The sequence below is a fragment of the Euprymna scolopes genome, chromosome 29 (genome assembly GCF_053919585.1).
Source record: "Euprymna scolopes isolate OS-2025 chromosome 29, ASM5391958v1, whole genome shotgun sequence".
NCBI lineage: Eukaryota > Metazoa > Mollusca > Cephalopoda > Sepiida > Sepiolidae > Euprymna > Euprymna scolopes.
Window position 1 is genome coordinate 73369159 of NC_136510.1, and position 11802 is coordinate 73380960.

Sequence of the window (11802 nt, forward strand, 5' to 3'; positions counted from 1 at the left end):
AAGCTTGCTGCATATTTGAATACCCTTTATGTAAAATTTCAAATGCTTAGGCCCAAAATTTGCTGAGTAGTTTGCTAGACACTGCAAAGGTAAAATCTTTTGAACTTTGACCCCTTGGTAGCCAAATTTTCGGCCAAAAACCGATTAAAAAGTTTGCCCTATGTCTGAATACACTTTATGTAAAATTTCAAATGTTTAGACTAAAAATTGGCTGAGAGGTCAATTTTTTTTTTAACTTTGACCCCAATTTTGACCCCTTAACATTTATTGTTTTGGGATCAAATCAAGTTAAAAAGTTTGATCCATATCCAAGGAATATACATCTAAAATTTAAAGTGTTTAGACTCAAAATTGGTGGAAGAGTTTGGTAGAGTTTTCAAAGATCAAATCATTGAACTTTGACCCCTTGACAGCAAAATCTTTGGCTGAAAACTGATTCCCAAATCTCAATACCCCTTATGTCAAATCTCGAGTCTGTAGACTGAAAATTGACAGAGTAATTTGGTAGGGAAATGTGCACACACAGACAATAGTTGGAAGAAACTGACATTTTGGAAAACTTTCTGAATTAGTGTCATAAAGATGTCGTTGCCTGCATTTTTCACTTTCGTGTGTAATGAAATAAGAAGTTTCAAAAGTCCATAGCAACTTAGATATGGGAAAAAGAATAGCGAACCAGTAAAAAAATTGAAAACTATTTCATCACCCTAACCAGTATCACCCTAACCCAACTCATCCTAACCATATCACCCTAACCCAACCACAACTCACCTTAACCCGGAATCTGATTCGCTCTAACCCTAACCCAATTCGACCTAACCCAAATATGACTCATCCTAATGTGACTTCCCCTAATCTGACTCACTCTAACCCTAACTTCACTCACAATAATCCCACTCATTTTAACCCTAATCAGACTCACTTTAAATCTAACCTAACTCACCCTCACCCAAACCCAAACCCAACTCACCTTAACCATACTCACACTAACCCTAACACGACTCACCCTAATCCTAACTTGACTTACAATAACCTAACTCTAATTTGATTCACTTTAGCCCTAACCCAACTTACCCTAGCCCTAACTTGATTAACTTGAACTTTTTTACAAAATTCAACCAACATGAAAATAAAATCCTTAGTAAATATTAGTATCAAAATAAATATAATGACTAACAGTAGATTAATGCCGTTACATGGTCTTCTAGTCTGTTGTCCATTTGTGTGATGTTTGTTGACATAAAAAATGAAAAGAAATCGATAGACTGTTTCGCAATCATGAATTTGTCATGCATTTTGTTATCCAAATTTGCACCAGTTCAATGCAATTATGCATTCAACCTGCACCATGAAAAGAGCGTTTCCTTTTGATCTCATTGTTTTCAAACAGTTGGCTGCATTTCAAACTTTCTTTGTTTAATTCCACGATAAGCTTCAAAAGTATGAATCAACTTTGAAATTGTTTATTAGAACCCAGGCAACTCAGATTGTTCGCGTACTCACTCGTGTGCCCGACACTGATGATTAGTATGCAAGTCTCCTAGACCTTTTTCTCACAATTTGCCCTGAGCTATGTTCATCTTTTGTTCTGTCCCCACTGGGATCTTTCAACCACCCAGTTGCTTCCGTTAAGATAAACACAATACCTCTACGTTGCATGTTTAAAAAGAATGTGTCCTCCATAGTATCAAACCTGATGGAATGGTTAATTGTAGGTATACACTGCTTCATACCCTCCAAAAAATTCCAATAAAAACCTAATAGCCAGCTATGGTTCTCTCCAGAATGTGCTGCAGCCATTGCGCACAGAAATCCCTATTTCCATTGCTTCCAACATAATAGATGTACTGAGACTAAAGCCGCCTTCTAGGACTGCCAGCAACCACTGTAAAAGAGTAATAAAGAGTGCAAGAGAATTATGTGCTCAGTCCATCAAGTTCAAAGTAGCTAAGCAGCAGCTTGGTTCCCACTAATTTTGGCAAATAACAGAGTCCTGGATAGAAGTGTGTGCTCTATCCCAACCATCATCAATGGACCTGAGGTAATCTATTTGCATCAGACAAAGAAAAATTCTTTGCCAAAAACTTTGCAGCTAATTCTATCATATGCGATCAGAGCAGTGAACCCCCCACCCGTATTTCCTCCTGTATCTGAAGATATGCTATGCAACATACAAATATCTGTGTGTGATGTTGCCAAGCTAATCAAAAACCTTGATTCCAGTAAAGCAACTCATCTTGACAGCATTTCTATAATAGTGTTCAAAAAGCTTCGACCATAACTAGCTCCCATACTTACAAAGCTGTTTAAACATTGTTTTAAGGAGAATTGCTGCCAAACACCCTGGAAAACCTTACCAATATGCCCCGTATTTTAAAAGTTTGGTGATCGATCATCTCCCTCTTAATATAGACCAATCAGTCTCCTGTGCATCATGAATAAGTTGCTGGAATCTGTTAAATAGAGACGTAGTCAACCACCTCAGCAAAAATTACCTCCTCAGTGGGGGAGCTCGGAAGTTCCCTGCAGTTGATCCTCATGATAATTACTTGGCGGTATGGAGTAGGATCTGCAACGTGTGCAGCTAGCCAGCTAACTAGATGGGGTCTACCAGTGTGGATAATGCCCCTCAATCTGTATGGTAATAACAAATAGGAATGAATGGTAATAAATTATACAGAACGATGTAGAAAATTGAAAACACTGTGGAATTTCCACAGGTACCGCTTATATATATATATATATATATTCTTGGCAATGTTCATAATGAGTAAATATTAGAAAAAAAAAACTGAGAGTGTACCAAATGAATTAGATACTGGCTTTATTAAAACCCACAATCAGATAATGTCCCAACTTAGTGTTATTAATTTATGGTCTGCAAAGGTTGAGCAGTTATGTTGTTGTTGTTTGAATAATGTATCTTAAGTTCTGGTTGACTGGTGATTTACATCTACTTAATGACCGGGAGGTGGGGTGATATTGCAAAAAGGAAAAGGAGCCTGAGTAAAACGTAATTATCAATAAATATCCTTGGTGGATCTGTGTAACTAGCGACACTGAATCTGTTAAAACGTTGCTATAGTCTGAGACTGGTAATGATCTGGACTCTTTGTACATAATGAAAACAGATGGGCAAAAAGCATTGTCCCTTTTAATTTAACTTTGGCATTTAGCATAATGGATTAGATCGTGATATTTTGTATTAATTTTTTTAAGCGGTTAATGTCGTTTGTCTGAAGCATTGCTAGTGTGTATATTAAAAGAAATTTATTGAAGTCAGTACAATGCAGAGGTGTAATGGATAAACACGAACTGAAGCAAATTAAGTGAGAATAAGCTATACAGAATCATCTTTATTATTACAATGCATGTGTACTTTTTTTTAAATTTTATATTATAAAATATAAAACTGCATTGTGTTGTTACTTGCATCAGTATGGTGAGATGGATGGAAGTTTATATTGTATGATATTTCGGGAAAATTTGCCTTCGTCAGATATGTGTTCAACTTTAATTCAAACGTGCATACAGGGCTATCATAAACATGAATAGCTTTACAGAAATTGAAAAGGGCCTGAAATTAATTTTATTTTGTTATAAAATTTAAAGATTTTAATAAATTTTAAATTTTTTTCTTTTTTTTTTTTATTGTCAACAATATCCTCCTCACTAACGTGATGTACTTGCAATAACCCTTATCCCTGAGTGGCTTCTGGGCCTTGATAAGTGGTGATCACTGTGTAAAAAAAAAAAAAAAAAAAAAAAAAAAAAAATTAAAAAAAAAAATGATGTCCGTCATCAGTTATGTAATTTTTAGATTTTTGAGGATTTCCACCCTTATAGAGATGTGATCTCTGCTTTTCGGGATTTCAAAAAAGCGAAGTTCTACTTAAATAACTAAAGCCTTCTATGAATGTGAATTCTCAATTTTTTTTGGTCAACATTCAGTTTTTTTTAACTAGAATTATGAACCCAATTCTATCAACTATTAAATTGTTTTTGATGCCAATACATAGTTAAAACAAAAATTGTTTTAGATTATTAAAATAATTTCCAACACGCTTTGATAATATGTACTCATTCATATATTCTTTTATTACTGATTATATTTGAATTTATGTTTTGAAAATGTACATCATACTGCCATGCTATAATAAGGTTATTAGTTTATGATAATGTTTTAAGCTTTATTTATAAGAAAGTTGAAAAGGCTAAGTTAGTAGAACCTAAGACTGATGATCTCAAAGACTTTGTTTCAATTTCCGTTCATATTATCTGCTTTTTTATTTGTTGGGAATTTATTATTTACTATTTACAATATTATCCGTTAATAGTATTCATATTATTTGGATTCATCGGACTATTGTTTTCATCTTGAGTGTGATTTTCACAACGTTTTGGTTGATACATCCTCTGACCTTCTTCAGGTGTATCTTGTTGAACTCAGGAATGTTTCTGTTGAACTCAGGAATTTGGACGGAATTTCGAGCAAGTAATTCACAATTGTATTTTTCAGTTGCCCACACTGAAGATTGAACCTTCAACCTTCAGGAGAATATTACTTTTTTTAATTGATTTTTCCAAGTATGATGACCACTGTGCTACGGATCCTTGCGGACAATTCTAGTACAAATTTTAGGAGCCTTAAACCTATTTTTATTTCTCATTATTAATATCACTATTTATTACTAATTATTAATATATATTAACGTATCTCTCTCTCATATATATATATATATATATATATATATATATATGTGTGTGTGTGTGTGTATATATATATATATATATATATATATATATATATATATATTAATGTTTTTTACTTATTACTTGTATATATTATATATATATATTGTTTATAATTAATGGCATTTTGCCATGGGAATAGAAGTAAATGCCTTTCGTCTTATCGAAGAATTACTTTCTGTCTCCTTCCCCCATATAAGCATATATTTTAATTTTGACTTTCTTAATTGAAATAGGAGTTATTTTTAACTGGAGCAAAGTGTAGTATCTGTTCTGATAGATATTACTGACCATAACTTTTACCTGTTTTTAACAAGCTAAAAAATTTCGTCTATTTCTATTTACCAAGATTGATATTTTATTTTTACTAATCATCACTAGCACATGATCCAAGTTGTTTTTAGCAAGATCTACAACAGATGTGCTGACTGGGATATCACACAGGATCAGGGAGTCTATCAACGAAGACTTCTTTGCTAGAATCTAGCGCAAGAGTCTGCTCCACAGGCTTGTTAGCTACGGAATATCTGGAAATGTCCTCTCAACCATCAAACCGTTTCTCTCTAATAGATCTATGAAAGTAATTGATGGATAGAAGTCCGAAGAACATGTCAGTGTGTCTCAAGGATCCATTTTGAGTTCAACTCTTTCTCTGATCTTCATAAACGATCATCTAAATCTGAGATCGTTGCTTGACATCTACACAGACGATAGAACTACAGGGTGGAACGATAAAAGTGCGCCCTAAAGAAAACTACACTACAACTTTATTTTTAAACTTTTATTGAAAAAAATCAATTCGGGTAACTTAATTATGTAGTAAAGCTAATATCTATTCAATGTAGCCATCTTCAGCCTCAAACACTGCCTCGATACGAGTCCGAAACTAGGAGCATGCCTTTTCCACAAATGCCGGGAGGAACTCGGTGAATACTGGCAATCAGGCTAGCTTTGGTGTTGTGGGAGGTCATGTTGGTGATGTTCTTGATGTATGAGTAAACGTAGTAGTCCTGTGAGTTCAGGTTAGGGAGGGGCAGTGAGAGAAAGGTACAAAGTCGTAGCACTTCTTCTGAAGCCAAGCTTAGGTCTCTTTGGACTTGTGGGCAGGCACCGAATCCTGCTGCCGTACCCAGGGTCTGCCAGCAGCTGCCTGATTACACTAGAGGATCACCGCATTCTTCAGTACATCCTGGTGCCTTTGGTGTTGACTTTCAAGCCGACGTCAAAGATGTGAGGTGACATGATGTGGACCTCATTTAAAACCACATCAAAGACCATAACTGTGGCCAAAAACTTTGTTTAAATCATCTTGGGCTCGTCCCTGTTATTCGTGGCAATCCAGCAATGCATTTTGAGGGTGCTGGCAATGGTCCTGTTGTCATAACTTGGATCAGTAGAGAGCATGAGTTGTACAGCGGTGCATCTCTGATCTCGCTTGTTGAACATTGTATCACTTTCAGACATGATAGAAGGCTCCTATCGCTCTTTGTACATAACTGGCCAACTAGTAGATGGTCTGCAACAAAAAGAAAACCGGTTTTCATCAAACGGAAATGGAATCATGTCACTTTTTTTTTTTTTAGTGTGACAATTTTATCATTCCACAGCACTTCAAAGAGCATTGACAATCATGACCTTTCTGACTCTCTCTTCTGACCCAAGCTTCTCTCTACTATAAATGCTCAGATCCTCACCTCTCCCCTGTCGAAATGAATGATCCTCTCCTCAAGGAAGTCTCATTCTTTGATAAGCTTCTGGGACTGACTTTCACTCCAGATCCGAAGTGGAAAACTTCCATCAAATCTGTTACTGAGGTTGCTGGAAAAATTATTGGATCATTCTACCGTTTTAGAAAGTACCTCAATCCTTAATGCAATCCTGCACCTGTATAAGAGCCAGATTCGCCTTAAGACATCTGGGGGTTCTGTTTTGACAGAATTGACTCCACAATCTAATGAGAGATGTTCTCCCCTCATCCCATTGCCCCAACGAGATACTCTGAATGGAACAAAAATAAAAAATTTCCTTAGTCATAAAGGATTTTTCTTCCTCCTGATGGAAGGTAGGACAGGTGCCACATTTTTGCCGACGGCCAGTTGTGTGTAAACCAATAAAAATTCTTGTGTTGTAAATGCTATGAAGACTAATCTTTTGATGTAAGATATGTCTTCAATTAAAATTCCAAGACGTTTTGAATGCTCTCTTAACTTTAACAAGTACTTTATATACAACTATAAACTGTCTAATTGACTAGCTGCTTATTTCCTATAAAAAAAAAACTATAGGAACATGTACCCATAAGCTATAACAATTATGGGATATTTTTACTGCCTATACTAACCAGATGTATTTTATTTTATTTGTGCATGCAAACCAAATATATTTAGGTATTATTTTCATTTTGTTACACGTTTTTGTAAATGACTTTTCACTTCTCATGTTTCTACTAAGATCAGGTCATCATCAAATGATCTCTTTTACATCTTAAGCAGCCTACTGCATGGTTGTAGCCAGCGACATTGATATGAAATACAATTTGGGCTGTTTTGGAGGACTGGCAGCAAGTGAGATAGCCATACTATTTGAGACGTCATTCGGCGCAATTTCTCATAGAAGCCTTAACAGTGAGACCGGTAGTTTTCTCCATCAATGCACTGCAACCAAAATCATATATTGCAGTCATACAGGAATACAGGTTGGACATATGTGTAGATTCTCTCACATATGGAATCCCTGTGTTTTGTAAACTTGTCCACAGCTGCTTTAAAACTCTATGCAGCAGATATGACATGTTATAGTTGTGTAATTAACTCACCAAACAGACATGTTTCAACTACTAAAATTAAGATATGTATGCGACTAAACTTTACTTTAAGAATATCTATTCCAATATTGCTCAAAATCTATCAGATAATTGTTGATTTTAGAAAAAAAAAACAACAAAAAATCTCATCTAGCTACGACGATAACAAAGAACTTTCCCTTCTCTCTTTCTCTTTACCAAAAACCAAATGGCTACTAAAACATAATTCCAAACTGCAGCCACTACTCACCTCATGTACAAGACTTGTGGCCATGTTTATAGCTCCTATCCTCACAGTACAACGCTCCATGAAAATGAGACCTGGCTTCTGACTAAAGCAGATCTCCAATGATTGCAATGACAGAATAATGATTAAACGGATTTGTAACATGAAGTCTGAGGATGCGCCAGCTGTAAAGTTGCAGAATCTACTCAAACAGCTTGGCCTTATGAACATTGATGTCTATTATATAAAGGGCAGTTGTTTCTTTTTTTTATATCAGTTTGTTTTAGCTAGGGATGGGGTATTCTACTGGATGCCAAACATTCACATACTATCTCATATATTATAGCTGAGAGATTATTTTAACATTCTAACCATCTGTTTAAGGGCAATTGTTTGAATCTCTCTTGCACTTGGTTTACCAGGCATATTTGCCAGGTAGTTTTTTTTAAATCTTTTTCATAAGGTGAAAGGGTTTTAAAAAGAAGTTAAGATTCAGATAATCTTAATTAATTTTGTATCGCTAACTGTGGCTGGAATTTCATAGAAATCATACATTTTTAGATATTTTTTAATGGGAGCTTGTACCCATATTATGGCTCCTAGCAACCCTTTGAAATACTTAAAAAAACCTGAAGTTTGGTTATGATGAAAATTGCTTACACTAAACAAGAAGAATACCCATCCCACAAAGATTAAAATGAATCCCCCAAACAACTGTTTTACGCTAGTTTTATGTCACCATACGACTATTAAACTTAATATACATATGTTACTAAATCTTATGTCTAGAATATTTATTCCAATTTTGATCCAATTTAAGTGATTTTAACTTTAGAATATGTCTAACATTTTGAGCTTTAAAAAATATTGAAATTCAGAAAATCTAGTTTAATTAGTATCAATAACAATAGATCTAATTTCGAGAAAATCAGAAATATCTGACATTTCATTTGGAAGTTTGTGTCCATATTATGCATCCTAACACCGTTTTATGTATTTTTGCACCGTTGTGTACATGTGAAATATTTTTGTCTTTAATATAAACGAGTGACATGAAAGGGGAGATAATTAAAATTTGGGGGAGAAATAAACCCCAAATCAAATAAAATTTCAGCAAATACATTAAATTTAAATAAATCTATTGAAATAAATTGAACATCAAATAATAAATCGGTTTAGATATAACAAAAATGGGTAATTGAAATTGAAATTCAATCTCGATGAATATTTTATTTTTATTAGTTCAATAAGGAAAAGCAGAGGTATTTTTACTCTCACAGTCAAAAGTCCTAATACTAACACTCAAATCACCGTCCTAATTTAATAATAGTTTGTTTTTTGTCTTTTGGCGGGGGGAGGTTCATTATTCACTGATAAAAAAGAAAGAAATTGATTTATCTTTTCCTCATTCTTTCTCTTCATTCATCCATTGCTTTTAGCTAAGCAACATCTTTTAGAGGGTGGGTAGAATTTGTGTTTATATGCAGTGGTTTATTCTTTTTATATGGTTGGTAGGTTTTGTAGTTTAGGTATAATGTAGGTCTAGAAAATTTATTTCTTTTTATGTGCGTTGTTATGTCTAGTTGTAATTCACAGAATTTGAATGTTTTAATGATTTTTTCCCCTGCATTTCTCAGCCGTTCATGTCTTCCATTATAAATATCCATCGTCTATGTAAATTCCATTCATTGTTTTGTCGAGTGTGTGCAACATTTTTTAGAACATAAAAATTCCAAAAATACCTGAGAGTTCGGTTCGGCAAGAAGGTCCCATTGTTACATTAAAAGTCGTATTTAGTTGATTTATTGTTCAAAACTGAATTTTTAGCAATGCTTAATTATTTATGCTATCTATCTATATATATATATATATATATATATATATATACACACACACACACACTTTTTGTTTTTACTTAAGCATTAATATATCGCTACACATTCATGAGCATATTTTGGTTAGCTAGTTACTAGTAACTTAAGACCTATTCAGGCGATATAGCTTATACAAAAGCTGAGTTCGTAATGAAAATCGTTCAGGTATTCAGCATCACAAGAAATTATTATCAGGAGGTCATATTACATGTTATTAAAAATAGAAGAAAAAAATAAAAAAGGAAATGGTTTTTAATATATGGGAAGAAGACAAAAAGAAAGGTGTAGATTAAGGCTTGTATTGAAATAGAGAAAAAAAATGGAGGAAAAGGCTTGTTCATTCCCTTAGTCCATATGTTAAGCTTTAGAAAAGGCAAAATACAATTTTTGAAGACCCCCCCCCCCAAAAAAAAAAAGCTAAATTCGCAAAATTTAGCTTTAAAAAGATCAATCTGGCAATTCTTGACAAGAATATGAGAGTAGCCTCTCTTGGATGTAGCCTCGTTTTCAAAAATCATAATAACTAATACGATTACTGTTGCAATAGCACGAGAAAGAAACTCGCAGTAATTTCAATGTACAGCAGTTCTTCACCAAAGAAAGAAGTCAGCGAAATCTTACCTAAAAAAAGGAACATTCGAAAGTAACAGGGGAAAAAAAGAACTTGTCTGCCAAGAGGTGTTCGACTGAAGGAGTAAATTAAAGATTTTCTCTTACAATTGATTTTAATTATTTGTGTTGAACTATGTAGCACAATATTACTTTTTGATTATTTATGAGTACTTATTATTTATCTCATTAGGATCAGTTCTATATTTAAAACTTAATGAACACTAATTTCTTGGAAATGTTTATAAACTCATATTTGCTGTGTGTTATTGGTTTTTCTGACAAAAAGACTAATTTTTTGCGCTATCCAGAAAAATATCAGCTTTATCAAAAATATTTGTTGGTTAAATACATTTCTCATTCTGCACAATTTCCACAGGTCCTGCTAGTATATATATATATATATATATATATATATATATATATATATATATATATATATAATGTTATAGTAAAGTGTAGTTCCTATTTACTTGCCTTCGCACGGGGGCAGAGTTAGACATGAGGTCGGTTTTTAATGTGGAGAAAATCCAGCTCCTCAAAAAGGATAGGAAAAGAAATTGTCTCAGTCTAGAGGGATTTCTCCTCTAATGACCGAGGACAGAAAAAGTGAAGTGTAGTATCAGAACAGATACTACACTTTATTCCTATTTAATCAACGTTTGTTCCTCAAGGTTTTCTTATACATTTTAATCACACAAAATGCATGGTAAAAAAAATCCTCAATTTTAGGATTGGGATATGTTTTTAAAAAGTTGTCATTTTAATTGTCCTAATGAGCCATAATTTATAAATAACTCATTAAGTGTTCCATCTCTTAATAACTTTCTATACTTTTAAAACTCTCTCAATGTATGTTGTTTGCTCCCCGCTCCCTTGTTATTATTCTGTACGTTCTGTCTTTCTATTTCACCCGTTAAAGAACTGAACGATTACAACAACTAGAATAGACCATTATAAACAGAAGGAAATATGACTACATGCAGTAATACTATTAACCCATAATCGAAAGGAAAAAGTGAGAAAGAAGCAAATTTGTTAATTTTGTTATCATTTTTATATTTAATTGGCTTTGGAAACTAACTTTCTTCTGAAAGAACGAGTGGCCCAATGAATCACTTTTTTTTTCATTAAATGTTGGAATATTTTTTTATATGATATGAGGGTATGATTAAGAAAATTGTAAGGTTCTACTTATAGGCCCTGGTGATAGGAGCTGACCAATCAAATGGAGCCGTATCATATTTAGCGTCCCTGCTAGCTTAGATAAATACTTTTGCAGTTTTAACAAAAAAAGCTACAATACCCTGGCCTTTTGGCCAAGATCAAAGTAAAAAAAAAAAAAAAAAAAAAAATTTACACACACACACACACACAGAAATTGTTAATATATTCTTTTTAAAAACGCTGGGGTTTTCATTAGTTAGTTTAGAGTCCACAGAGTGAATGAGGTATTGTGGTAAATGTTGCCAGTCAAGAGTAAAGTCGCCAAAGACTCCATTTTCACTTTAGCAACAAAGACCCTGCAACACTCCCCA

General features: G+C 33.7%; 1 protein-coding gene across 2 annotated transcripts in view; it reads left to right on the forward strand.

Moving 5' to 3' along the window:
* LOC145252713 (protein FAM149B1-like) overlaps positions 1-11802 on the forward strand; it is a 347344-nt gene that overhangs the window by 246217 nt on the left and 89325 nt on the right. The window lies entirely within an intron of this gene.